This window comes from Dromaius novaehollandiae, chromosome 10 (genome assembly GCF_036370855.1).
Source record: "Dromaius novaehollandiae isolate bDroNov1 chromosome 10, bDroNov1.hap1, whole genome shotgun sequence".
NCBI classification, from domain to species: Eukaryota; Metazoa; Chordata; class Aves; order Casuariiformes; family Dromaiidae; genus Dromaius; species Dromaius novaehollandiae.
Genome location: NC_088107.1, coordinates 4,988,573 through 5,016,278, shown reverse-complemented (window position 1 = coordinate 5,016,278; position 27,706 = coordinate 4,988,573). Strand labels below are relative to the sequence as shown.

At 41.1% G+C, this 27,706-nt stretch overlaps 1 long non-coding RNA gene across 1 annotated transcript in view; it reads right to left on the bottom strand.

Annotated features, from left to right (window-relative positions):
* LOC135329423 (uncharacterized) overlaps nt 1-17,688 on the bottom strand; it is an 85,733-nt gene extending 68,045 nt beyond the window's left edge. The window contains exons 1-2 of the long non-coding RNA XR_010390925.1: nt 14,534-17,688; nt 10,361-10,586 (exon numbers count right to left, since the gene is read on the bottom strand). This is a non-coding gene — a long non-coding RNA (uncharacterized LOC135329423). The remainder of the gene's footprint in view (nt 1-10,360; nt 10,587-14,533) is intronic.
* Between the last annotated feature and the right edge of the window lie 10,018 nt (nt 17,689-27,706).

Genomic DNA, 27,706 nt, shown 5'->3' with positions numbered 1-27,706 from the left:
CTGGGACTCGTTAGTAAGGAGGTGCACAACATGTGACCTACAAAACCATAAAAAGGTAGCTCCAACCCCAACATAACTGCAGGCTGATCACAACACTCATGTGTTGCTGGATTTTATTTCTGGCAAATGCAACCAATAAGAAATGTCTCAGTATCTCTCAATGCTGTCCGGAAACTCCCCACGCTGGGCAAAGAGGTTTGCTGCTGATCATTTTGTAAGTGTGCAAGTGTAAGAAGTGTGAGGAGTGTGCAAGTGTAAGAATCAATTCAGCTCAGATCCAAAATTCAAGTCCTTCTGTGGCTGAATAATCACATGCTTACTGATTGTTCATAACTTTTAGGTAACAAAAGGATCTTCTGGAAATAGGTAGTAAATATAAGCACCCCTAATTTCTGCACTGAGGAAGAATGATAACTGTAAACATTAGCAAATATTGATCTGAGGGCAGGGCTTTTTACCTGACTAGGGAAGCAAGTTGGTTTATCCAGCTGAGGTGCCTGTTCCTTTGAAGTACTAACAGCTAAGAATGAACTGCATCTGCAGTGAGGCAATGATGGGTAAAAGGGTATCATTTTAACCCTCTAAACAGAGGGGAAACAAAAAGGGACAATATAAGAGCAGGAGGCACTTGTGTAACTTTGTCAAGAGAGGAAAATCCTCTGTGCATTTAGTCTTAAATGTTGATTTGATTGATTTTCATTTGAAAAACATTCCCAGAAAATCTAAGTCTGCGACTCAGAAATTATGATGGCTAAATGGACCAATTCACTGAACTGTTAAAGAAGCCTTGAAAATATTCTTTCTGTGTTCATTTGAGAGCAAATAGACAAAATTCTCTTCTCTGAATTCCTCCAGCTTAGCATAAGAAAGATGATACATTGCAGATTCCGTTGCTCCAGGCAACTGATGAGGAACCTCTTTGATGTGCTTTGATTAATGCTGGCTTCTTTGATTCAATGATATTTGGTTCAAGCTCCACTCAAAAAAAAAATTCTTGCTACCACAGGGAAAAACATTAAGGACACTTGCTTGGAAAACACTTGGGCTTATGTTAAGAGTTCTGATTTAAGATCGGAAAGTTTTGTTGTCTCTGTTGTTCTCTCTTCTTTAAGCTGGTCACCTTGACAGCAGATCTGCACACGAAGTATCTTAACCTGGTGTGGCTCTTTCCATCTTTTAGAATGACAGAAAAACAGGAGTGAAAGGGATTTTCAGAGATCATGTAGTTCCTCTTCCCTCCCAAATCCCCCTGCACCTTTTCTAGCAGACGTCTATCTCTCTCTGTGATGGGGGTTTCATACTCCCCCGGAGTGATCTATTTTGGGATTTGCCTACCTCACCAACTCACACCTTTGGATAAAGAGATGCTTTCAGGAAACATTAGGCCTCCAGAGAAATACAGCAGCTTCTGTAGTAAATTCTGGTAGTTGTAGAAAAATACATAGAGCAAGTCACACTTCACTGATGTCTGACTAAAAATGAAAATGGATTATGTAGCTATGGTAGAAAGGGATTTAGAGAACAGTTGGAATTTACCAACACGCCAGGCCACTCCATAACTTTTGGATTTTAGTATTGATATTTTGCATCTAGTAGTTTAGGATTAATCAGACCAGATCAAATTATCAAGGTATCTTAGTCTGATGTCCAGTTAATGGTGGAAGAAACAGCCAGCAATCTGAACACCTATCATGTGTTTCATCCACAGGGCCGACATCCTCAAGCTCTCAGTCCAGGACAACTCCCACCTGTTTCTGAACGAGCTGTTCAAAAGCTGTACATTCCTGAATGGATCAGTACTACTAGTAGACTAAAGGCTATTCTAGAATGAGCCAATGGCATTTTTACACCACTCTGAGTTAATATCAGTCTACACTTCAAAATGTATATTGATAGTGGTTTAAGTTAAGATTTTTTTTAAGAAATGTGAATTCCCGTATGCCCTACTTTGGTAGCTTAAAGATTGTAGGAGGTCAAAAAAAAATAGGTCAGTGAAAATAACATTGCAACAAGAAATTAATTGCAAAGAACGTTTAATATGACAGGGGACTACATAAAATCCTATTATATTTCTTCACTACCCTACTCAGTAGTCTGTACTATTGCTATACTCAAAGGCCAGGGCAGTCTCCCAGGGTAAATTGCTACATTAGTTTGACATTTCTGGCTCCAATTAACCTTATATTTGAGCTATTTTCTGAGGGTTTTTTAAAAAAAAACTGTGATAAGGTTATGTTTTTCTATTAGAGTTTCAATTGCTTAATGGCCTGTTCCTGATGCCAATCCCTCTTTACATACGCACTAGGTAAGAAAATTAGGCCGTAGTTTGACAATACATTGCCTTTGGCAGCAGGACTGGCCTAAGGTGTTCCAACCTCTCCCCGCTTGTCCCTGTACTCACAGAGCAATGCACTATCCTCTCTTTTGCCCCTACTCAGTTCAGTGCTGCACTGCAAGCCAGGAATTAATCCGGCTTTAAAAACCTGCCAAAATCCCTATCTTATCGAGTCTGGATTGTGAAGGCATCAGGAGAACAGACAGGATCTTAGATCTGGCATGGAAAACAGAACAGAATGCCAATATTGCAACTACGGACAACGCATCAAAACACACCTCAGATTCTGCAGTTTACCTGGCTGTAAATATTAAATATGAAGACCATGAGAACAGGAACTTAGAGGATGTATTAGCCAGGCAGAAGTCACGGAGCAGGATCCCAGGCGGAGTACTAGCCTGTGGCTAGTCAAGCAGTGGAACAATCAGCATTGTTCCACTGAAAGTACCAAACCCACCTAATTACAGCTATTGCAATTCTGGCCTGATTACCTTATGTCTACAGGAGGACAGAGACTTCTAAATAAAACATAGTAGCTTCCACAGCAGTGGAGGCAATATTAAGAGGGTGGGTAGTGCCAAATCCTGCTCTCTTTCCTCAAGCTTTAAGGGTGTAATTGGGCTATCCTGCTGAGGTAGTGCCATGCTGCTGAGGAAGGATGACTGCCGTACTCCAGTCATTCCTAGATATGCCTTCACATTTGCATCCTATGTCAGCTCTAGGGACCATGGAGAAATGGATCAAATTGGATTAGAGAGATCCTCCACCTGCAAAATAACCCTGACCAAGAAAAAACAGTATTTATCTCCTTCTGATCTATGTATTAGATCAAAACCACATGGGATCAAGCAATGCAAACAATGATCTCAAACAGGTCAGAGCAGGACGAAGCTCTTCTGGAGACCTTAGGCATATTCACTCTGACACTATTTGTAGCTATTATTAGCACTGTGAACAGACACCTATAATTCAGAGCGCTGCCTGGAACATGCAAAAATTTGCTGAGAACCAGTGAACCCTGCCCACAGCTGCTCATCCAACCAGATCTTCTGGGGACAGATCAAAGAGGATTTCAAGAAAGTTTTCTCTATGGCCACCCAGATAATGTTCAGTGAACAACACCGCTAGTGAAACTAACTTCCTCCCTGTCCGCAGACACAAACATACATTCATTATTTGAACTTTGCCAGAAAGCACATCCTGGGAATAAATCTTAGTCTATAATTTGTTGGCAAGCAGTTTGCTGCAAGTGTGAAGTATTCAAAACAAGAAATTCAAGCTATATGACCTACAGTTTGGCAGAACAGTCAATTTTTATGTTTTAATCAAGATTCTGATATAAAGGCCTACATTTATGAATGCAAATTCATTAGCTATGAACGTTTGCCAAAAATAGTTTCTTGAAACATTCCCAATGTCAAGTCTGTTTACTAGAATGTTTCTAGAAGAGAATTACTGGGGAAGCGAAACATCTTAAATTTTATTTTTATTTTCATGTTAATATACTTCAAATCAAAAGAATAACAGCTAGCTTTTGCAGATCCAGTCAGCTCTAATATTAGGGGAGTGGTATTAATACTGCACAAAGCATCACAGAGACAACTGCAGAAGTGCAAGAGCTGAGATATGGTTGGCAAGGAAACCACAAGTTACAATAGCCTCGATTTTCATATGTAGAACCTACAGCACTGTAATGTTAATTACATGCGAGAAGGCAATGCTCTGCTCCTGAAGTCAAGTCATTCCAGTGACTACCACAGGACTCAAACTGAGCAAATACCACGTATTTCATCATCATATAGAATTTCTCTGGTGGATCCAATAGAAATAAATGACAGAATTCTCCTTTATGTCAGTGGACAAAGACCAGGACCTTAGGTCTTGTTTTATTTATTTTAATTCATCCTTAATATCATTTTCCATCCAAAACCAAATGGTTTGGTGAAATCAATATGATAAGCAAACCAGTCCTCTATTTAAAAAAAAGGAACAACAACTAATTTTGGAGACACACAATAAGAAAATAGTCATGCTTAAGATTTTCAACAGACTTATATCTAAGTTTACTTACTTAATAGGCAGTACGGTCTCAGAGCACAGGAGCTCTCAGAGACTGCTTGAAATCACTCTGAAAATAAGGTCATTTATTTAGGTACCCAGTGAAAGTTGAAGTTAGAAGCGTAGTTTCAGTAGCTATCAAAAAATCTTGACATCAAAGTGATACTTCTGAACTACAAAAATCATTCACCTCAATCCTGAAATCCTGGTTAGTATGTTATTAAAGTAAGGCACACACAGAGATTATTAAACCAGAGGAAAATCTGCCATTGAAACCTGAAGTACAAGTGCGACTCTGAGTCTCTGCAGAGATGCGTAGACTTAAAAGCAGAATTAAAGCAAATTTTAGCTCAAGTTGCTTATAGCAACTGCCTGTTGCTCTCTCCCTTCTTCTCAGGACCTCAGTATCAAGGAACTCAACTTCAAAATATGAGAGAGCCAATTTGGAGAATCCTTCCCAGAATTTAACTCTACACCTGAAACCATCTACTACCTTTTGAACCTAGTGGGCCAAAACACAGATATTCCTAGTAAACCTAAAGTCAGGGGAGACCCTGCCCTCTATGCAAACTTTCTGTGCTCTGTAGCTAACCTCTTACCAACTGAGTCATTCCTGCCAGGACACGGAGGAGTTTTCAAGGGTGTGAAGCACAGCATCGGATCCAGCGCGCTGTATATCCCTCCCTTTTCACCGCTGCCCAAAAGCAGCAGAGTGCTGGCTATTATGTAATCTTCTGTCAATTTGCATTGTAAATGTTGCATGAGAACCGCTCTATCCATCTGGAGGTTACCAGTATATCATTTATTTATTGTGTTGTCTAAAAATTACCTTTAGAAATATAAATGCTAATTTGACTGTAAAAAGATTGCATCAATGCAGAGATTTAGACTGGGGGGATGTTTTCTACATTCATTAATGCAAAATAAACTGTTCTGTTTTTCAGAAGCTAAGGATCAAGGACTGTCTTTTACATAATTAAAACTCTGAAATTTTAATATTATCTTCCCTGCACATGATTCAGAATTCAAGAAACACCTCTCTCAGTATTAATTGTGCAGAATAATATGGCTGTCCGTCTGTATGATCTATCCATCCTTTGATGTTTAAATTGATCCTAGTGTTCTGGAGACAGCTTCTGCAGAACTGATTTCCTCGCCTTTATTTTAGCGAGGTTCATTCAAAGGGCAAAATATCTAAGCATTCAGCTTTTGACCCTACTAGCAAATATTTAATGTATGAATTAAACCGGACAGGGCTTTGCCAGAAGCTCTCTTCATGTTTTATTTCTGAAGCTATTTTTACCAACATTTAATCGCTTAAATGTAAGGAGATAAAGACATCTCTGACAAACTGTGTTTATTGAGCTAAATGCCATCAAGGAAAGCCCTTTTATTTTTTTATAATGGGTTCAGCGCACTTTGCATCTCTGGCTTTATTCTGAAACACAATGTTACAATCCAAGGCGATGATACAGTAGCTAATATTACCACTAAATAAATGCACAAGTGGATGGACACAGGAGGCAAATTGACAAAGAGATGGATGGACAAGCTGGAAACTGCCTTTAATAGGCTCCCAGGAAATAAAACAGTGGTGTACAATCTCCAGTTACTCTCCTGCCCTTTCTGTATATATTTACAAGGGACCATTCTGTAAAAACCATCAGCAAGCAAACAACACCCAGGCACCTGATTAAAGGTCAAACCAGCAGCAACAGAGCACAAATTAAAAGGGAAAGCCCTGATTTTCACTCCCTCTCCCCTGCCCCCACCAACAAGTAGACTTTAGAGACTGGCTTGCTGGGAGTCAGCTGCCTTAAATATTTTGGAAATTAAAGATGATCTTTGGGATGGGCAGGAGGACGAGGAAGGCAGGGAGGAGGAGAGAGTAAGAACAAATAGCCAAAAGGTGGAGAGGGCAGCAGCAGAATGGGAGAATGACAAAACCAGGCCACCGTCAGGTGGAAAGGGCATTAGGAGAGAACATGACCAAGTAATCAGCAGGTGGAAAGGGAAGTTAAGGGTCAAACCCAATCTGTCAGGAGAGCAGCAGGGAGGTATTACCACTGCAGCTGGCTCTCGACTGACCAATGCAAGAGGAGGTCTGCAGGCTGGCGCAAGCAAACGGCTGCCAGACATTTGCCTCGACTCCACACACGGCTCAACACACTTCAGAGCGGCCCAAACTCTTACTGCCCTTTAACCATTGCAGCTTCTGCTACACGCACTCTCCTTCAGAGAGGAAAGGAGGACTTCTCATGACTTTGCTTTGCCCCAGTAGGCACATCATGGACAGGCGGTTTGCCTTGATTATTAAATTTCTCTCTATCTGAACAGAGGTGCAGACATTCCCCAAAATAATTCCAGTCCACAAGCCACTTTAATGCAAGTAATGAAACACAGCGCTGCCCTCACCCCCCTGCCATCTTGGATCCCAACTTGTTTCTTTTAATCTGTTTTTATGAGGGCTTGTCATGGCAGAAGGAACAACACAATACGAACAGAAACTACAGACCAGACCCATGGGAGAATTTTCCCCCAAAGAGATGAGGGGAACTTGTATGCTCTGCTGATTTCAGGAATACAACTGTCTCTCTGTCTTTAAGAACTACCCATTCTTTGAAGTTCAAATTGATCCTCAACTACTGGACAGAGCACTGTAGAACTGATTCCCTTGTCTTTATTTTAGCAAGGTTCACTCAAAGGTCAAATATCTAAGTATTCAGCTTTTGACCCTAACTAATCTGACAGGCAGTATCAGAGAGAGGAAAACTCTGTCTTTAGTAAAGAGATGGAATGGCAAGCGGTGAGCCAAACTTCTCCACCATGTGTCCTAGAGGACAAATTGTTGCCAAATTTCCATTTGCCATCAGGGGAGACTAGTGTTGTATCAGGTGAAGCCCTACACCATGGTCCAGTTACCCTTTGGGTGCCCCTGCTGAGGCCAATAATAATGGCGATTTTTGCCACGGGACAGTGATCTGTAATTTAAGTGAGGGCATTCATCATTCAGAAGTCGCAGTTGAACAAGCTGTTCAGTGATGACCTTAGGGCACTCCCAGCCACAAACCCAGACTCAAACAGCAAGTTGGAGATATAAACGCTCATGTTTAGGGATGAGTGTTTACATCCTGTCTCGCTCTCTCACTACTTCTATTGTTTAATAGACGGGTCAAGACCTCATGAGATGTCCTTCAAGAGTCTACAAAGGGCTACAGGAGTTCCAGTAATCAAAAGCAAAAGGAAACACTGTTAATAGTGAACTCTGATGATCCATTTACATTCATCATTTTTTGTCAATGGACAAAAAAATCCAGTCTCCAAAAATCTGAAGACTAAACATTTTGCTCTATTGCACACAGGTAAGTTAATCAACTCTCCTCCTGCTTCCTTGAGACCCAGTTGCCATTACTATTATTTCAACAGTGATTGCAGTACTAAGTGTCTCTGGCAAAAAAAAAGAGAGAAAGAAAAAAAGGCAAGTATTTTCTCCAGGAGGCTGCCCCTAAACTCATTTTCAGGCAGGACCCAGCAAGAAGGCTAATATTTTTTAAAGAGATAATGGAGAAGGACTAGAAGTCAAAAAGATTTGGAGAACATTTCATGGCCAGCACACCATATGAGGGATATTTGTGAGTAGATGATCAGGCACCTTTATGATTGTCTAGTTACCATGCCCATCTAATTATCTACTGAAAAAATTATATCCATCACCTACTGTCTACCTTCAGCGAGAACAATGCTACTGTCTTCTCCAGTTTCCCAGTTGGTGCAGACTGCCAGGAACAGTAACATAATGACATCCTCCTTCTGTCCTCACAGGAACGGAACACAGAAATACAGTGGCTGGGATTCTTCTGCACACTTTTGCCAGGTCTGTTGCCAGGATCTAGCTGTAAGCCAGTCTGGAACCAGAGATGCCAGAGATGGCTTCATAAAGCCCCCAAAAAACCCAACAACCAGATGTGTCCGATAACTGAGAAAGGTGACCCTTTCTCTCAAAAGGCTATGTGAAACTTGTAGCATTATGTGAGAAACACCTTTAGCTAAAATATATAATAGGACATCAGAACTCCTAGGATTTCATTCTTGACATTGATTGTTCTGCAATTCAGTTCACTCATCTATGCCCTGGTATCGCTTGTCCAAGTGGGAATAACAGTACTTTCCCATGCCGTGGTGGTTTTGTGACATTTAACCCTTATTAACATTTGCAAAGCAGACTGGGAACATTGAATGGAAGGTGGAAAAGAATTTTCAAAGCTTTCTTACTTGAGAGAAAAATATGGGAAAAAATATCCCAGGGAGGAGCAGAAGACTTTGGTCTTGATGTGACAGTACTCAACTCTTTGGGACCAATTTAACCCTGTTCCGTAAGGCTGTTCTCCAGCATGGTAGACTGTGAACAACCATGCTCTGCAACCACCTCTTTTCATACCCACTACAAAAGGTGAGCAATATTTATTGGTTCAAGCAGGGCCAAGGGCTGACATTAAGCAAATTTCAAGGGTTATTTGAAGTTAATTGAGTTTAATCATGTAATGATTTTATAATTAGTCATAGTTCCCAGTCTTATACTGAAAAAGTCACACTTAAGAATTATTTAAATGAAAATTAAAGCCAATTTAGAATAAGCAAGAGGAAACTATATTAGTGATTGGTGGGATTGGGTGAGGGGATCAGAATGTGTGCTGGCTAAATGCACTAACTGCATTAGTGCACTGAACCTCTGCCTTTAAGTGCAGTGAGCTGAAGTCCCAGCTGGGGACTTGCAATAAGGGTAAGGACAGCAGTAAGTTTCTGAATGTTAGTCATGCTGACTTCGTGCTATTTCTCACTGGCAATGAGATGGATGGATCCTGCCCCAGGGAAAAGAAACTTCAGAGTTTTTCCACCTCACTGGAGCCAGGTCCACCTAGCTGATGCAAAAGCAGATAAAGGCCAGCAGATTTATTTATACGTCCTTAAGACAGAGGAGTTGCCAGTGGAAGACTACGCTCCTCAGTTATATATGGGAAGGTAAGTCCTGTAAAGGTAGTTCTAGGGTAGCAAAGCAGGTGCTTGGAAGTTGAATTTGAAACCCAACTTTAAAAAAAGAAGATCCCTGTGAAAATTGCACCCACAGCAATAAATGAGGTGTAAACAAAAGCAGCATCAATGACTTCAATGAAGTTGCAACAATAATGCATCATCTGTTGTACCTCCCACTCCTCAACGTGTTCGGGGCACAGCCAAATAACCACACAACACGTTGGAAACTAAAAATAAATCTGTGCCTAGGCACAAAGGACTTGCAGACCATACAGCCAACCACCTGACTAGTAATGCACCACTGCTCCTCCCTTCCTGCTAAATCCAGGACACCCCTGCCAGCAGAGTTACATGGTCACAAAGAGCTGGGTTTCACCGCATGAAACTAAAACACAGCATGTAATGGTGGGAATTTGCTGTGTGTTTAAATATAGAGTGTTTCTCTTGAGAGTGAGGGCAACATGCAAGTCAGCCTCACCTATTTTCACTGTGACAGTGAGTCTCTGTATACTGTGAAAACTCAGTCTCCAAAACAAAACCAGCATACCCTAGGAGGAGAAGAGAAAACCCATTGCTTCTAGGGAAGAACTGATAGGGTTCCCACAAAAGCTGGCCCAAGGTACAGGAAAAGTAGGCAGCTGCCTGGGAAGCACCTACAAATGTGACTTTTGGGGTTGAGGGAAAGGTCAAAATGTGAGGCTATAACCTGTGTCGGAGAAGCAGGCAAAGGCCTCCCAGCAAAAGGAGTTGCGCTCAGACCCACCTCACCCCACAGCGGCAAAAGGCAGCCCTGCCTGCTATCACTGCCCCTGCTGGTCCTGCTCCACTTCCCTCCTCTCGCAAACCCTCCAGAGCAAACAGGGCCTGGACCAGCCCTGTCCCCTGTTCTCACTCCTCTCCCAGCAGCCTGAAAGGCATAAAAAAATTCAGTTTTACCTGCACAACTGAAAGGCCTCCAGGAGATGCTGACAGGCTCAGCCTCCGTCCTCCCGCACATGAAGCATCACCACGTTTCGCCGCAGAGTCGCTCTCTTCCCTGTGGTGTGTAACAGCGGTATTGTCATGCACATCTAGGGACTGGTCGTCCTGCACACGGTGACACTGCCATGCTCAGAGCATGCCCCAAGGAGAACTTGATTTTTCCGGGCTTTAAGAAGTCCTCCTGAAAAACAGTTACACACTTACAGATAACAGTCCAGCAAAGACACTTATCACCCTGCATAAAGAGATAATTATTGATAAGATTATACTTCTCCTCATCACCCACTGATAATACCTCTGTAATCTTCTTGCTTATTATCATCAAATTACAGAATTGATGTGTCCCCAGCCACTTGGCAATGCTGAGACACATCTAGGAAGCAGGGCTATAGCTGAGAGAATTTTTTTCTTTCAGATACTTAAATTGTGTGGAAAATTCAGCCAAGGAAAAATAATCAGACAGAAAGAATCTGGACAAAAATAAAAATGAAGTCTAAAATTCTTTAACTACAATATCTTCAAAGTTAAATTAATTTGAGTTTTCATTTGAAAAATAACATTTATGGACTGATATCTTTCTATAATTACCAATATATATTTTTATATATATATGTATATACATACACATATATATACACATATATGTTCCAACATGAAATGACTAGTTCTGCTTTTACTGGAGGAGAGCAGATCTCAGTGACAGAGCTGTGAGAGGAGACTTCCAGGACAGCCTGCTAAATATTAGACCTTCATTCGTTCAAACAAAGAATGACTTGGAGGCAATGAACTATCTGTGGTGCCGCCAGACCTGAGCAGCTAGGAAGCCTAATGACACTGGTCTCTCACCAGCCCAGCACGCCGCTGCCGCACGCACGCTGCTAGGTGCTGCCCGATGCAAAACCTGTGGTCCTTCCAGCGAGAGGATCTCTTTCGCAGGTTGGGATGAGAGGGCTGCACGACAGAACGGAGCTCAGCAGCGGCCATGCAACACGCCCAAGAGCCAGCAGCACCACAGACAGCCAACGCGTTGGCTAATGCTTTCAGAGCCAGTCCATCTCCCAGGATGACTTCCAAAAGCAAGAGCCTAAACTCCAGAAGGTGAGGTTTGAAATGATGAGTCTAACGGGGGGCTCTTTACATTTTAAACACAATCTTATGCACAGCATTCTTACCCTCTCCCTACAGCCATAAATAATACCAGTGTATTACTTAATGATATGACTTATTTATTATTTATTTAAAGGATTTATGTAGAGCCTATAGCCTTAACAACAATAACGATAACGATTCAAAAACCAGAAGCAACATGAAAAGGAGATGCTTAAATAATTAAAAGCCTCCCTCCTTTCCCGAAAGAGAGCCGAAGAGCAGTGTGTTTTTCTTTCTTTAGGTTTTTAGTTCTTCTACAAGTGAAAGGGCAGGGTGCCATTGGCTAAATGCTGACTTAGCAAGGAAAAAACAATAAATCAGTATAACCAGTGTTACTGTAGCTCTTATCTAGCCTTTCCCATCCATGCATCTCAAAGGAGGGTAAGTACTATAGGACCTATCTTACAGAAGGTGAAACTGAGGACAAGGAGGTGATACAAATGGTCCACAGTCACTCAGAAGTTCACTTGCAAGGCTGGACGTAAATCACCTTTTCTGTCTACTAGGACTATCTCCTCATCCGCCAGGCCGTACTACCTTCATATTTTCTCCTCTTGGTTTTTTTCTTTCATTTTTCTCTGTCTTTTCTGCATTTGCCCTGTCTCTTCCTAATGCCCCTCTTCCTTGCAGTGCCCCTCTTCTCAGCTCCAAGCATTCCTCCTCCCCTCAGCAGCCTTTCCCTCCAAGCTTACCCCTCCTTCACTTTTTACCCAAATACTGATCTTTCCAAACAGGTTTTATCCTCTGCAACTAGGCAAATACTTGGCAACTCACAGTACAAGTGCGTAACTGAGCACAGTTGTAACCGGATTACCACTGAAATGACTGATTTTATGCAATGCAGAGAGCTCAGGGCACCAACAGGGTGCTTTGCAATTTAAACATTTTTAGTCTCACTAAAAAAAGAGAGTGAAAATATTTTCAGGTTTCATTTTAAAACTTTCTAAATGCAAAATGGAAGCTGATTCCCCAATGGCACGGCGTAATACACACTGTAAACTCAAATCACCAAATGTTTGCCCAGCTGTATTAAAGAGGAACATATGAATTATCAGAGTCAGACTTGACAGAGCAGCTGGAGCAGTAAAAAAATAATATAAAATTTTAAAAGATATTCTGGACTACTCTTCAAACCAGCAAAATAGACAAGAAGTACCTTGACATCAGTCTTGGGGCGCAATGAAAAAATTACCAAAGTAGACTGATGAGTAAGTCCAAGTGAATCCCTAAATACCTAAACTCTGAGATTTCAAAGTTTACACCCAGGCTGTGGAACATTCACAGAAACAGCATTTAGAATTTATGATCTTGGTCAGAAATTTCTAAAGCCAAACACAAGCTCTCTGTAATCCAGAGATCCCGTCTCTCAGTTTAGCACAGAAATAACTCTTTAGCGAAGAGATTTTTTCATTGACTTAATTGGGAGCAGGGAAAGATAAATGCTTAAGGTTGTTTGAAAGCCCCTTTTTATGTATTCAGGACACTGGACTGAGATTTGGGAAACTGGTTCAATATTCAGCCCTGCCACAGCCTTTCTATGTGATCTTGGAAGAGTCATTTAGGTCTACACATCTACATTAGGAAGCTAATCAACCTCGATAATGAAGAGAGAGAGACAGGCATCAAAAGAGTGGGGATGCAGACCGCCTAAATAATATATACAGATACCACTTTCTCCTACTCTTCATCTCCTTTATTGAGTATTACTCGTTCGATGCTGCATTATCTTTATGGCAGAGACTTTTCTCCCAACCCCAGTAGGATCCCAATTTCACACACGGTCTTGAGGTATCACACTAATACAAACAAAAACAAGAATAGAAATTCAAAATTTTTAAATTTCTCTCATCAGAGCTGCTCGCATTTCAAAGACCTGTCACAGTCTCACAAGCAATATACAAACTAATACAGTAAATAAATAAAATGTTTTGTCAAAGTTATTTGAAGAATGACTCTAAAAACCACAATCAACAGAAGAAAACTATAGTCTGCTCCGTGACCCACTGAGAACATAAAGAGATATAAAGTTTGAATGAAAAAACTCACAACTTAATCAGCCAAACTATGGGGTTTTTTATTCTCACAAACAGCAAATAAAGGGAAGCATTTGTGGATAAGGACTCTGCAAAACAGAAAGCAGGTACATTAGATATGGTGGAGGGAAAAAGCAGACTCAGTCTGCTGGAGACAGACAGTCGCAACAATTTCCAGTGTCAAAGAAAAATCTGGCACCTCGTTAAATATTAATAAGCTGTCAGGGTCAAAATGTTTAGGTCCTCCCAACTCAATCACTTTCATTTCTACTTCTCAGAAGCCATTCAATTGGAAATACCCTTTCCTGCCTTGCCCCTCCTCACCCTATCATCTCACCAGAAGTCATGCAGAATCAGATGAAAGTGGACAGTAAATGAGTTGGTAGCCAAATGATGGTATTGTCTCCCCTGCCTTGGCTGGTATGCATTCTGTTATTATTAGCGAGGCACAGAAAACTTAAATACAAGAAAAAGAACAATGTGAAGAGCTGGTTTAGCAAATCTCAGCCACGTTTTCTGCAGGTTAGTGTTATTGATTACTGACACCTAAGGGTCTGACACATAATCAATAGACCTCATGACCCACATATGTGACATGGCCTGTGGGGGCTTTAGAAACAAGAGTGAACATGGCAGCTCCAACCGAAGCTTTTCATATAATATTTATTTATTTATTTATTTGTAGGCAAAGCTGTTTCTGCTCAAATTACTGTCATGGTGAAAATTGGTGTCAGAGGAGTTTTCTCATTTCTTCTCTCAGTACCTGAAGACTACAGCAACAATAATAACTATCAGTGAAACAAAAATCTAACTCTACACCAGCAATCTAGGAGCTGAAACACCCCTCCCCTCCCAAAGTTAGCTACTCTCAATGGGAACCAGTCATATGAAGGAGAAAGAACTGCTTGAATAAGAGAAAGAGGAAGAAGGTGTCTCACCAGCTTACCTTTATCTTTATGCAAGGTGCCAGAGCAGCGGGGATTAGCCTGGAAAGCCAAGTTTGACTTCAGGAGATTGGAGGGGCTCTGTTCTGGCACACAGTCCTCAAAGATGGGTGCTGAGGAAAGCTTTGCCACCACAGTTTGCAGAATACTGTAGTCTTCTCCAAACATAGTTTTTGTTTTGTTGTTGTCTTATGCCAGTACAACCTGATTACTCAGGTTTACTCCTGGATCTCAGGATCTACTTCAGATGAGCTCATTTCCTCAACTGCAGCATTGTTTTTGGCTAGAATTTTACAGTTCCAGAGCTTTCCTCCTTCTAGCAGGTTGCTAACTTTACCATTTCCGACCAGATACTGACTTTTCTCAGTTTTGTTCCCTTCTGAATTTGAGGAATCTCAGTGCTGAATTCTTACTTACGCAGTCTTCAAATGAAGGCAAACCTCTGTAAGTCTTCATCTGGATTTTCAGATGTTTCTGAAGTTCTTCATCTAATTTCTCCAGTGTGTTCTATCAATTGCTAATTATACTCACAATTTGTTTCTTTTCTTTTTTTTTTTTTTTTACTGGCTGAGAGGTAATTGCTATAAATTAATCATTACTACATTGTTGTTGCAGTATTTTAAGACCAAACCATATACATTAGACCATATGCAGGCTGCTTATGATGGAACCTAAGATAAATACAGGCATTTAACTTCATGAGCACAGTGAACAATTCAGAGCACCCACTATATACAGAGTTATTGGATCCTGGCTGGAAGAAGCCAAGGAGAGTTCAGCACAAAAGCAGGTGGTCTGTATTTGGCCCTGGGCATACATCTTCATCCACTGACACCGTCATATAGAAGGGCGGACGCTGAGGCTGAAGATCAACAAGCATTCATCTTAGACTAGCCTCATGTTATTAGAGTGCTCTGCTGGATCAGGGCCAGATACTTCATTGCTTTACAGAAATCAGTATATTGAGCAGGTAATGTCCTTACTACAGCTAAGCACCCTTTCCAGCCACAGCAGGGTAATTTTCTCCTGAATGAGCAAATGCATGCCAGAATAGCCTAAACTTTTTCGTAGGTGAGCAGTGGCTTTTGTACAGTTTCTGTCTTTATACAGCTAGCAATATAACCTGCTTTCAAACAAGGCTCCAGGAATCACTTGGTGTGACTGTCTGAGGCCACAGAAGGCATCCTGCTGCTCTCTTCCTTGTGGACTTTTTACCCCACTTCTGTCACATTGACACTGTCCTGGCATATGTTTCTAACCAAAAGCTATGTGGACTTTCAATGCTCCTTCCAATCACAACCAAATTGCTGGAACCAAAGAATTCCTACTGATAGCTGATACCCAGCGTAGAAGCTAAGAACTCACAGCAATCCTTTGTTAAATTAAATGCCCTACAATACCACCTAATCTTCAGACATCAGTCAGTAAAAGTCAATTGAGAGGCTGTTGACAGGGCCCTCCACAGTCCTGATCTCTATGCCAGCATTTGTGTAGTGCTGGAAAGATTTCAGTTCTAATAAATTCTTTGCCAACATGAGCAAAGTTTTTATTAGGCCAGTGAAGCATGCATTCTCTAATGCATGTAGTGGATTGCACTGTATATTGTAGCGGGACAAAGGCAGCTTAAAATGGAGGTAGAAATTAAGTGTGGATTTTAAAAATACTAATTAAAAAAAACCCACTCATATAGTAACCTTAGAACCACCAGAACTCTACAGTTAGTACAGCTCTCAACTCTCAAAAGAGTTAGGATTTCAAATGCTCTCTACTGAGCAAAGCTTGGCAATTCCATCCTTTACACCCAGATCCCTTCCTGCATGTCTAATCCAGTGTTTTTCTGCCCTCCCTAAATAAAACTCTTGACTCCTAGTGCTGTGCAGCTTCACCTCAGTTTTGTGGTTCACCCCAATGCTGACTGCATTTAATGGCATGTAGTATCTGTCATTCTTGGTCTGTGAAGTGTTCTGGATCCTTCAGAATAGAGAATACTATGTATTTCACCCCCACACATCTCACATTAGCCAACAAATGACTTCTCTTTCTCTAGCTATCTATTTCTTGCAAGGTATCATCATTCTGTGAAGAGCTGAAAAATAGCCATATGTAAGTCAGAGGCAAATAATACCCATTCAGTGTACCACTAGAAACCCTATGAAGATTTTCTTTGCACAAGACCCAGCAATATCCTGCATAAGAGATGGCCTGCTGCTATCATTTCAGAAATGCAATCTCTTTTTTCATCCTTTCTGCTACAGACAATTCTTCATCATCTTCTTGTAAACACTGTTTCTGTTTTACCATATTGCGCCGCATGGGGAAACACACTGCTGGATGCAGGATCTTCCTGGTATCTATTTTATGCCTCCGGGAGTTTTCCAGCAGCCAGCAATAATATAAAAGATCACCATGGACTGTGATGTGACCAATTACAACAGACAGCAGTTATTTATAGATAAGTCAGCGGCACTGAAGCTTTAACACCAGTCAGTGCACCCCTCTGCTTCCCATCACTTGGTGTGTGTGCTACCATCCTGCAATACCCTGTGTAGCAAGGAGTTTTAAGGCAATTACCTCGGTACCTCACCAAACTGTGGAGACACATGGCATATGCCCACAGGACAATAAAGGCATAGCATTTTACATATGTGGTATCTTCAAGCTGCCACAGCATATTTCATTTTCATTAAGTGCTGACCCCAGATGTCACTTCCTTTCCAAAATCCTTGTCTGCCCACTCAGCAACACAGCACATGAGGGCACGGTACAGCCAGTGTGTGTGAGACCCTGTAACACACACCATTCTGAGTCCTGGCTGTTTGTAAAGCATCTCTTCTCATCCTCTCCAGGATCTACTAAAAGGTTTGTCCAAATATTACAGTAAAAAAGAGGACAACGTGCTATCTAGGAACCTTCCTGAACTTCCACAGTCATGCTATAAACTAAAGGAGTTGACAGCTTTCTTCCTGTTGATGCAATCAAAGGTAGAAAACCCACCAAAGAGCTAGAAAAATCGGACTGCAACCAAGTGGATGATGTTACTTCCAGGGGTCATATCCTGCAGCTTCCAGAGAGAAAAAGCTCCATAGCATGCAAACGATCATTCTCAGAGGTAGCACGCAGGATCAGGCAGTTTGGGTGCTCCACTTTGTACGTCAGGCACTTGACACCAGACACTGAAAAAAATTTGGATTCGAAATGTAATTTTGAATTATTTTGCTGCTGGAATTTTTAATATACTGTATAAGTGCAAAACCAGCCTCAGAAGCTGAGGGAAAAAGTTCATGGCCCCTTTCTGAGGTGAGCATTTATAGCATAGTACACTGCAGAATGAAATACAATATTGCCATCTACTGCTCAGAAGTGAAAAAGTCCACTCTGCAGCTGACATATTCAGCTGAAGATGAGATCAATGTTTCAGGACAAGGAATCTATTAATCATAATGAAAATGTGATCTTGACTGATCTGAGGTCACATTACATTAATACAGTCATCAAAGCTTTTTTAATAATACAATTAACGATTGCTGCCATACCATTAAGAGAATTAAAGACCAAAAAGCTTAAGGGGTATTGACCTATTCAGTTTCAGTTTTCAAAATAACCTCAAAGCAACATTGACTATTTCTTTTTTTTAACCCCCCATCTTTAAACTCTGAGATACATAATTCTTAGATGTGTTGTTCTATTTGTGTTCGTGGATATTACAGTTTTAGTAAAGATTTGGATAAGCCAGTAGAGGGGATCTCCATCCTGATTTGCTAACCCCTTTTATCTTGTGAACCAATAGGTCAGGCTAGGACAGCTTATACTACAGTAAGAAGAAAAACAACAACATTAATTAGGAAGGTCGAAACAGCAGTTTGATGCAGAAAGAGACTTACTTCCACAAAGGCACGCTAATTCATCACCCTTGTATCTCCAGTCCAATGTTCTCATTCACTTCCTTAACCTATCATCTTGCTAAAGCTCATCTACACTTCTGCAAATGACTTGGAAAGCTTTAAAGAAATTTAATAAAGCCCAGAATATATCCTGGCTAATTTTTGTTCACAACGGGTTCATTCCTCCAGCACCGGGAGCCATGGACTCAAGTGGCATTTTTCAACTAACAGTACTACTAGTCAGTAACTAACTTTAGCCCAATCATTCCTGGGTTCACACTGGTCCCTCACCAGCAGTGCAGAGAGCAGGATGGTGGCACCCATCAATAACATCCACTGTCAGGCCACAGTGGGGCTCAAACTACCCATGGCCTGTGGCCAGAATGGCAGCACTGACGCATGCTGATATAGTTGTGATAGGAGAGAGGTTGGCATCAGAGAGCAGCAGCACAGTAAGTTCCACCCTGTAAATGTCCCAGGATTCAGGAAAGATCTTTCATTTTTAGCCAGACTGGCATTTTACCATGGGCCTTTACATCAGCTGAGTTCTGTTCTGCGTTTGATTGTTTTCTTTTCTTTTTTTCTTTTTTTTTCAGGCATTATATATAAAAACCGGCAGACCATGTTTCATTTTAAACAAGGACAAATGAATCCAGGATAAGTCATTTTGAATTGATAGCAGATATTGGCAGAGGTTGGTGAGGGAAAGCAGACTCGTTTGAGACTCCATGCCTGGACAGGATACAAGAGGAGAGAAGCAGAACTGCGCCTGTGCATGAAAAATTGCAGATGAAACCAGGGGACTGTGAAAAATCTGTAACAACAATGAAAAGCACAACTCAGCCCATGTCATCACCATTTGAGCTTATTGTCCTGGGCAGGGGTTCAACCGTGGGATTTGGCAAAGATGCTTCTTTCTGATTTGAGTTACACCAATCCACTGTTACATAGCTACAGAATAATCTAACATCAAAGCTGCCAGCATTTCTGAGGCCCTGAGCAGCAGCCTACTGGCTGCCTCCTGGATTTCTAACACCAGTGGCTTTTTTCCTTGGCTAAAACAGGCGTTATTGTTTGTCCTGATCCTGCTAAGCTGAGAGGTGAATTATCAGACCATATTTTAACTCCTCTTCATCCCATTGCGGGAATGGGAGGGGTCAGGGAATCACCTCTGTCATTGTAATTATGCTGCATCAAACAGACTGGCTGGTCTGAAAGTAAATCACTGCAAGCCTGTGACCAGGCGAAAATACAGAAGCAAGAATCAAGCACTTCTATTGCTTGTAACTGATGTCAGCTCTGCCTTCAGTAGAAACCCACTCTCCCATCCCTCTGCAGGACTGAAGCATCATGCTGTAAGCCTAGGCCTGTAAGTCAAAAGCCAGGCAAAGACAGAGCACAGCATGGTACACCCATCTGTTGGAAGCCAAAGGCTCTCTGAAGCTCTCAGTCCTCAACGAGTAGAAAGACATAAGGTCACTCCCTCCCATCCCCAGTCCAGCACAGCAATGTGCTCTGCGATCTATTTGACAACTCACAAGGATATTACCTATGGAAGTGCTAGCGTCTTTGATGCCTTAACTGTTCAGGCAGGACATGCTAAATATCATCTTGCAGAAACTTCTGATGTCTACAGGGAGCAAGACCCCTTCCCGACCTTTTCTCTTGCTATTTTGCTGGTTTTGTTCTGCACTTCTCAGAGCTGCTCCTCCATTCCAGATGCACAAAAGAGGTCAAACTAGCAGAGGTGGCTTGTGCCAAAGGCTTTGGCTTCTACCAAAAGATGCTTTAGAAGGAAGATATTTGTGCTTGTGACAGAGCAAAGAGGCACAATACGTCTTTCACTCCAATTGATTTACCCACCAACCTTCTACGCAAACAAGAATAAAAGCAGTATTTCGGTCTGTATTACAGCAGATGGGCTTTGCATGCAGCACAAGAGAAATAGCTTTAAAAAAGACTGAGCCAGCCCCAAGATCTGGAGAGGGTGGGGGAGTCAGAAGGCTTCTTTCATATTGTGCAGCTTGAAGACGGGATTTGCCTAAAATGCATCTTAGTTAAGATAGTTATCACAGGCTTGGAAGTGATGGCACATGCCAAGCACAGAATAACACAGAAAATTAGTCAGTTCAATTAATCCTTTCAGGAACGGTTGTTCTCTTCTCCATCCCACTCCTTGCAGAAAGCTGGGAGAGGATTACTGGTTCCAGGTAGAAGGATTGTAGGTATGCTGCACATCTGTAAGCACGGAGCTAAAGCCATTAAGCTGAGGTCACTCATGTTGACCAGAGGGCACATATAGCTCCAAAGTGCTCCTTCTCTCACTGAGACACTGACCTTTTACCTAATACAATCCAGAGAGACTGAGCTATTAATTTACAAATCAGATGCCTGTGAATGAGTAACGACATCCCCAAATGTACTCATCATGGTGAACACAACCTCTGATCTCCTCCTTGAGAGGAAGGGAAAAAACTTCAACTTCATCTGAGTGTCAGGTGGCTGGGAGGAAAGAATCCTTCCAGATGGAGGTTATTGATCTTCCAAAAATGGAACCTTCTGTTTAAATTAAAACCAAAAAGATTGCTTCAAAAAACCACCACAAAAAAAAAAAAAAAAAAAAAAAAACCAACAACCTTCACAACAGAAAGATTCAATACAGCAAGGATAAAGTCTAAGGCAAAGAGAGCAGATTGAACTGGAACTTTACCATCAAGTCAGATTGCAAGAGGAAACAAATTGAAAAGGAGGCTAATTATAAACCTCTAATTTTGTCTTCTGTGTGTTTAGATTTCATTGCATGCTCATCCGTAACAAAATATATATATACATATATATATATATATATATATAAAGGAAGGACCAAGTCAAAACCAAACAACTAACTATAGCTTGACATGTTCTTTATTTATGCAGCTGCATGTTAGGTCTGCCCAAACGGAACTTCTATTTGGATGTTATTTTTTCTTTATTTGCAGTATCCTTGATATGTGAATGTTAACAAGGATCCAGTTAGGCATAGGAAGATATGAAGTTCAGACTGTTCCCTCTCTTCTTCATCCATAGGAAAGGACACTAAAATGTGATGTGAACATCCCTAAATGACTCTGATTCAGGTACTGTGTTGTACTAACCTGCCAAAGCTTTCTTTAGGAACATGGGTCATTTAAATAGAATCCATCCCAACTATGTCAGGCAGGCACTCAGTTCTAAGGATGACGTTGTTCCTGCAGATTAGACATAGCCAAGCCAAAGGTGCCAAGTTAGTCTTTTTTAGACTAATGAGTTCAGACAAATTAGTCTGTTTTTTCCTTGTTTTGCTGTCTACTTTTAATGCTGTCTTGGATGGCTCACTTCTCATAATCAAGTAATCAAGGGACAGAGGGCACCCTCAGCAAGTTTGCTGATACAAAACTGGGAGGAGTAGCTGATACGCCCGAGGGCTGTGCTGCCATTCAGAGGGAGCTCGATAGGCTGGAGAGATGGGCAGAGAGAAACCTCATGAAGTTCAACAAAGGGAAGTGCAAAGTCCTGCACCTGGGGAGGAATAACCCCATGCACCAGGACAGGCTGGGGTCTGACCTGCTGGAAAGCAGCTCTGTGGAGAAGGACCTGGGGGTCCTGGTGGACAACAAGCTGACCATGAGCCAACAATGCGCCCTGTGGCCAAGAAGGCCAACTGTACCCTGGGTTACATCAGGAAGAGCATTGCCACCAGGTCAAGGGAGGTAATCCTCCCCTTCTACTCAGCCCTGGTGAGGCCACATATGGAGTACTGTGTCCAGTTCTGGGATCCCCAGTACAAGAGAGACATGGATTTACTGGAGCAAGTCCAGCAAAGGGCCACCAAGATGACTAAGGGCCTGGAGAATCTCTCATATGAGGAAAGGCTGAGAGAGCTGGGCCTGTTCAGCCTGGAGAAGAGAAGACTGAGAGGGGATCTTATCAGTGTGTAAATGTCTGGAGGGAGGGTGTAGAGAGGATGGGGCCAGACTCTTCTCAGCGGTACATAGCGATAGGACAAGAGGCAACAGGCACAAACTGAAACACAGGAAGTTCTGTCTGAACACAAGGAAAAACTTGTTTACTGTGAGGGCGACTGAGCACTGGAACAGGTTGCCCAGAGAGGCTGTGGAGTCTCCATCCTGGGAGATATTCAAAAGCTGTCTGGATACAATCCTGGGCAACATGCTCTAGGTGACCCTGCCTGAGCAGAGGGGTTGGACTTGATGATCTCCAGAGGTCCCTTCCAACCTCAAAGATTCTGTGATTCTGTGAATGCGGATGTAAACTCGTTATTTCACAAGTGTTCAATTTGTATTTCTAAACTTCCAAAACCTTTACACAAGAACGGTAGTTGAAAGAAGGCATCAGAACCTTCTGTAAGATGGCATCCAGCAGATCCTTAATGAAAGGTCCATGAGTGTTCATACAGATCCCATAAAACATTAATGTCACGATGGAGATGGGAGTGATGTGGTAAACTCTAAGATTTGGCCAGAGTTCTCAACCTTCAGCAGATGGATGTATTATGCCACAGTAATCACAGAGCGTGATACTGCAGGCCTGGAAGACAGGCAAATAAAATCATCCCCAAAAAAGAGCTAGCATTATGCTTGCACAGAGCAAGTGAAAGAACAAATTACTTGCTTCAGGTCTTATTATTTCAATTAAACCAAACTGAAAGTTAAATTTTTCAAAAATTAAACAATAAGAAAATTAAAATAAATTAAAGCATCTGCTTGCTTAATCTGATCTTCTCGCCTTTGGAATGGTCACATAGAAAACATAGCAGCCCTTAGCCTTTAAAGGCATAGCCTTTAAGGTCCATATAACCCATCTTTGCTTTTCTAATGCTTAGCACACTTACAACATATTACATGGCAGCGGTTATTACAGGGAGGCAAAGAAAGTGCTTTGTAGGACTCCAAGGTGAAGTGTGCATCAGGCAGAGAAGGGCTGAAAACAGAAAATTATATGCTCAAGTTATCTGTCCAACACAACTGAGAACTGAGGCAGTATCATCTAGTGCTGGGAAACCATGAAATACAACATGGAAAAACTCCTGCTCAGGCTTTCTGTTGAGACAGGAGTACAAAGGGAGACAATCTGGGTGCAGCTTGTAGTTTGTGCTACTCTGTAACTTCATTTTGGCTTCAAAAAACATTTAAAAGCATTAACTCTGGACCACTCGAGACAACCTCCACCGACATAATAAGACTGAACAGTAAATATGAGGACAAGCTTTACTGCACCCTAATCTTCCTTTCTCTGAACTAGTAACCTTTTTCTTAAGAAGTCAAGCCAAACAGTGACGTATTTAAAACTTGGGCACTATCTCAAGCACCCAAGACACAATGGCAATGTTAAGCTATATAATGGTGCCATCTCGTGGTAATAACAAAGATGACACTGGATCGACTCAACGCATACTTCCGTAGTATGCTGCAGTCACTGAAACCATTAAAAGCACCATATTGAAATACATACCTCTAAATTCCTCTGTATCATTTAAGTTTTACAGTGCAAGCTCACCATCAAGACTGAAAATCAGCAATTCGCATCCAAAAACATGGAAGAATCCTGTGATGATTTATAAACACAGGTTTCAACAGCAGAGAAATGCTAATACACAATGGTCAGCGAGATCATAAACAGACCCCTGGTCTTTGATGATCCAGGCTTCTAAGAGGAATTTAAAAAACCAGAAAATGTCTCTGAAAGGGCAACGAGAATGATTCAAGGTCAGGAAAATCTGCCTCACAAAAACGGACCCAAGGAAATTCAACATTGTTCACTGAAGGCATGATTGGGTCATAAGCTATCTATCCCCTTACAGAAAGAATTCTGATAGCACCAGAGCTGTAGCTCAGCATTAAACAGAAGAGAAAAATCCATCACTGAAGACTAAAACAAAATGAATTCAGAAAAGAAAATCAGGTGTACTTGTAAACGTGATGAAACTTTAGAACAGCTTGCCCAAGAATGTTGCAGATTTCGCACCGCCCTACATCTGAAAATCAAAACTGTCAAAATTATCTTTCTAAAAAATGAGCTGTTTCAACCAAAACCAATGATTTTTGATACAGGAACCATGCATGAAACTGTCTGGCTTATATTATGTAAAACATCATGACAGATGAGCATAATGAAATTTCTAGTCTTAAAATCCATACATTTCCTATTTTTGAGAGCGATTCAAGTAAAGTATGTGGTTGGCACACACACCTCTAGATCACTGCTAACACTACTGATGTCTAACATCTTACTTGTAGCTAGATTTAAGTATCTATAATTCATAAAAATGATAGGTACAAATTTCACTTCAGCAGTTCTGCCATCTCTCTCTCTCACACACACACACATGCACACACACTTACCTCCTTTTTTCTTGAGCAGAAATGCCACTGTGTCAAGCCACGAGCACCAGAGTGTAGATCCAGAGAGAAATAAAATGAAAGGTTTTGAAAACCTAAGTCCAGAAGTTGGATGGTCATTCTTTTGCCAACTTTTCCAACACTCTGAATCCATCCTATCCTATCTTCAGAATTTTCACTGTGAGACAAAGATGATGTTTGTGTTGTTTCTTTTTCTAATTTATTCTATTAACACACTAAAGATGTAAGATCTATTCCTGCTTCAGCTTCAGACCTTCCTAGGATTGATGTGATCTCACTAAGAAGTGCTTCAGACTGCCAGGAGCAATTTGCAGGTCCAAGCATCTAAATGAATCAGATACCTTAAAGCACTAATACGAGGAAAAACCAACCAAAACAAAATCAATATTCAGACTAATTCTCCTGTAAGTCAGCATTCCTGAAAGAATAGGTAGTGTGTCATCCTGCAGCCTGTAGCACAAGTGTTTAGTACTGCTAAACAGGACCTCAGCACTCCTGACTCCGGTTCTTTACTGCACATAGATAATGAGCACGTCTGTCTTCTCCTATTCTACTGTTTCTACTCGGTGCGCTTCATCTGCCAGAACAGGCAGATGAACTGAATGCAGAACATTCCTAATTGTCACAAGCTTTGATTAGAAGGATGACATGACCATCAATTATCTCTTGCTATGGAAAAGGAATAGAGAGCTCCAGCTCTGGAGCTCTCTCTGATTAGGAAGTATCCAGCCATCTGCCAATACTATCCCATTGACTGCACCTTTGCATACTTCTGTGATACGCCCAGTTGCTGTGATGACCATTTAGGATGGAAATGTTACTTGGAAAATAAAAAGCTGAGCAGAATCAAGGGAAGAAAATTCTTATACAGAGGAAAGAAGCAACATTTCTCTGAGAACAGCCAGTAAAATGGCTGTTAAAGTGGTCAGTGGATTCCCAGATACTAGAAACATAAACAGAAATTCCATTTGGGTATATTGAAAAATCGTTGTTTTTTCCTCTGACTCAAAGTGTCCCTAGATACAGCATTAATTTAATCAAATTAGATGTCTGCCCATTCCACACCTAGTACCTTATCCATCTTATTTATTCTAATACAAATTCAAATGAAGTTTGCTGGGTCATTCTTTGATAAAGTTTTCTTGAAAGATTCAAATAAGACAAAAGTTACGAATAATCCCCACTTGCTGAAACAATTCTGATTTCCTTTACCTTGACAATTATGATACAGCCTGCTACGTGCACTAGTTATCAGAGTGGGCTAATGTGACTCTAGAATGAACTATCATGAAAGAGAGCTGTAATCTTCATTTTCTATCATGCTTAGTACCAACTGGCCTTTTAACTCTTAGTATATACTGTATTTTAAAAAAATAAAGCTGTATGTATTTAATCATACACAGAGTCAGAATGTGAGCTGCTAGGCAAGAGGGCACTGTTTCTAGCAGTCTTCATCTCATCCCCTTTGTGGCTTGATGGATCAGCCAATGATCAGATAACCAATAATCTTCATAATCAGTTATCTCCATCACCCAGAGATAACTGATTATGAAGTTAGCCCTAAATGTATTCTCTTTGAGACAAGAGAACCATAGCAACACGATTAAGGCTGGCACACAATTCAGTGTTTTACTTTTCTTGGCAAAAACTTGTAAGTTCCAATTATAGCTTTTTTTCTTTCTTTTTCCTTTTTTTTTTTTTTTTTGAAGAGATGCCTAGAAAGGTCTGATTTTGATGTGCTTTAAGCATATGGTTTACTGTGCAGCTGAACATAGGAGGAGTTACTTGGGTACATGATTAAATGCTATGCTGAATCACAGCCTATGGTCCTTAAACTGAATCAGGGTGACAGGACTACATGTAAGGAATTAGGCAGCCCAGGGGTGAAAAATATTCATCCTTATGATACACAGCCGGCCTACAGAACAGCCTCCTTGGGAACGCTGGATTAGTTTCCGGAAACAAATAGCTACCTCTCCTTGTTCCAAGACACCACTTAAGAATTGCAGGCTGCTGCATCTATTCAAGTGCATCAAGACCAAACTGCCATTCACCACTGCGCTCACCTCTTTGTACAGCCTTTTCCTCCAGCGGACTAAATATCTGATCCTTAGGAGTTCACCTTTAACCGTTAATACAATATTCATTGGTGTAATGCGGCACTAAGGAATATATTTGATGCTGTTACAGAAACTGGCTATTCTGTACTACAGAATTAAGTACTGCTTTACATTGATTTATTTGCTAAAAAATAAAGCACTAGAAATTCCTCACTAAAAAAAAAATTAATACAGAATCATCCTGTGGTGAAAGAAGAAAATTTCTTTACCAAGCCATAACATGAGTAATCTGGTGAAATACATTATACTTTAAAGTTTATCTAATGCAAAACATTAGGAGGGAGCCTATATGAAATAAAACATGCAATCTGTAATCCACACAAAATTCTGTGCTTTAAATTATACACATAGCATGATCACAGTATCTGAACTTAAAGGCAGTTTATGGTCCATAGTTTACCAACCTTTCCTCTCTGTACCAAACTTCTTGTGCATTAGTGTAGACTACAGAGTTTGTATGCCCTCCTGTCCACTACAGGGTTTAAGGCAGATTTTTCTGCTAGAAAAGCTCAAATGAAAGCAATCCAAGATCAACTGTTCTCTTTGAAAGGAAGGTTACAGCTATCATTCTGATACCAACTTGTGCTGCAGTATCTCTCTTCCATAATGCAGGATGTGGTTTCCATAGAAATATCTTCTTACAACAGTACGTACAAGCCTTCCAATTATTCCCTTTTGGACATCTCATGCAATCCATTAAAATCTTTTCAGAGTAGGGAAATAACTAGGCTCAATTACTATTTAATTACTTGGTGAGAAGAAAAAGAAAAGGACAA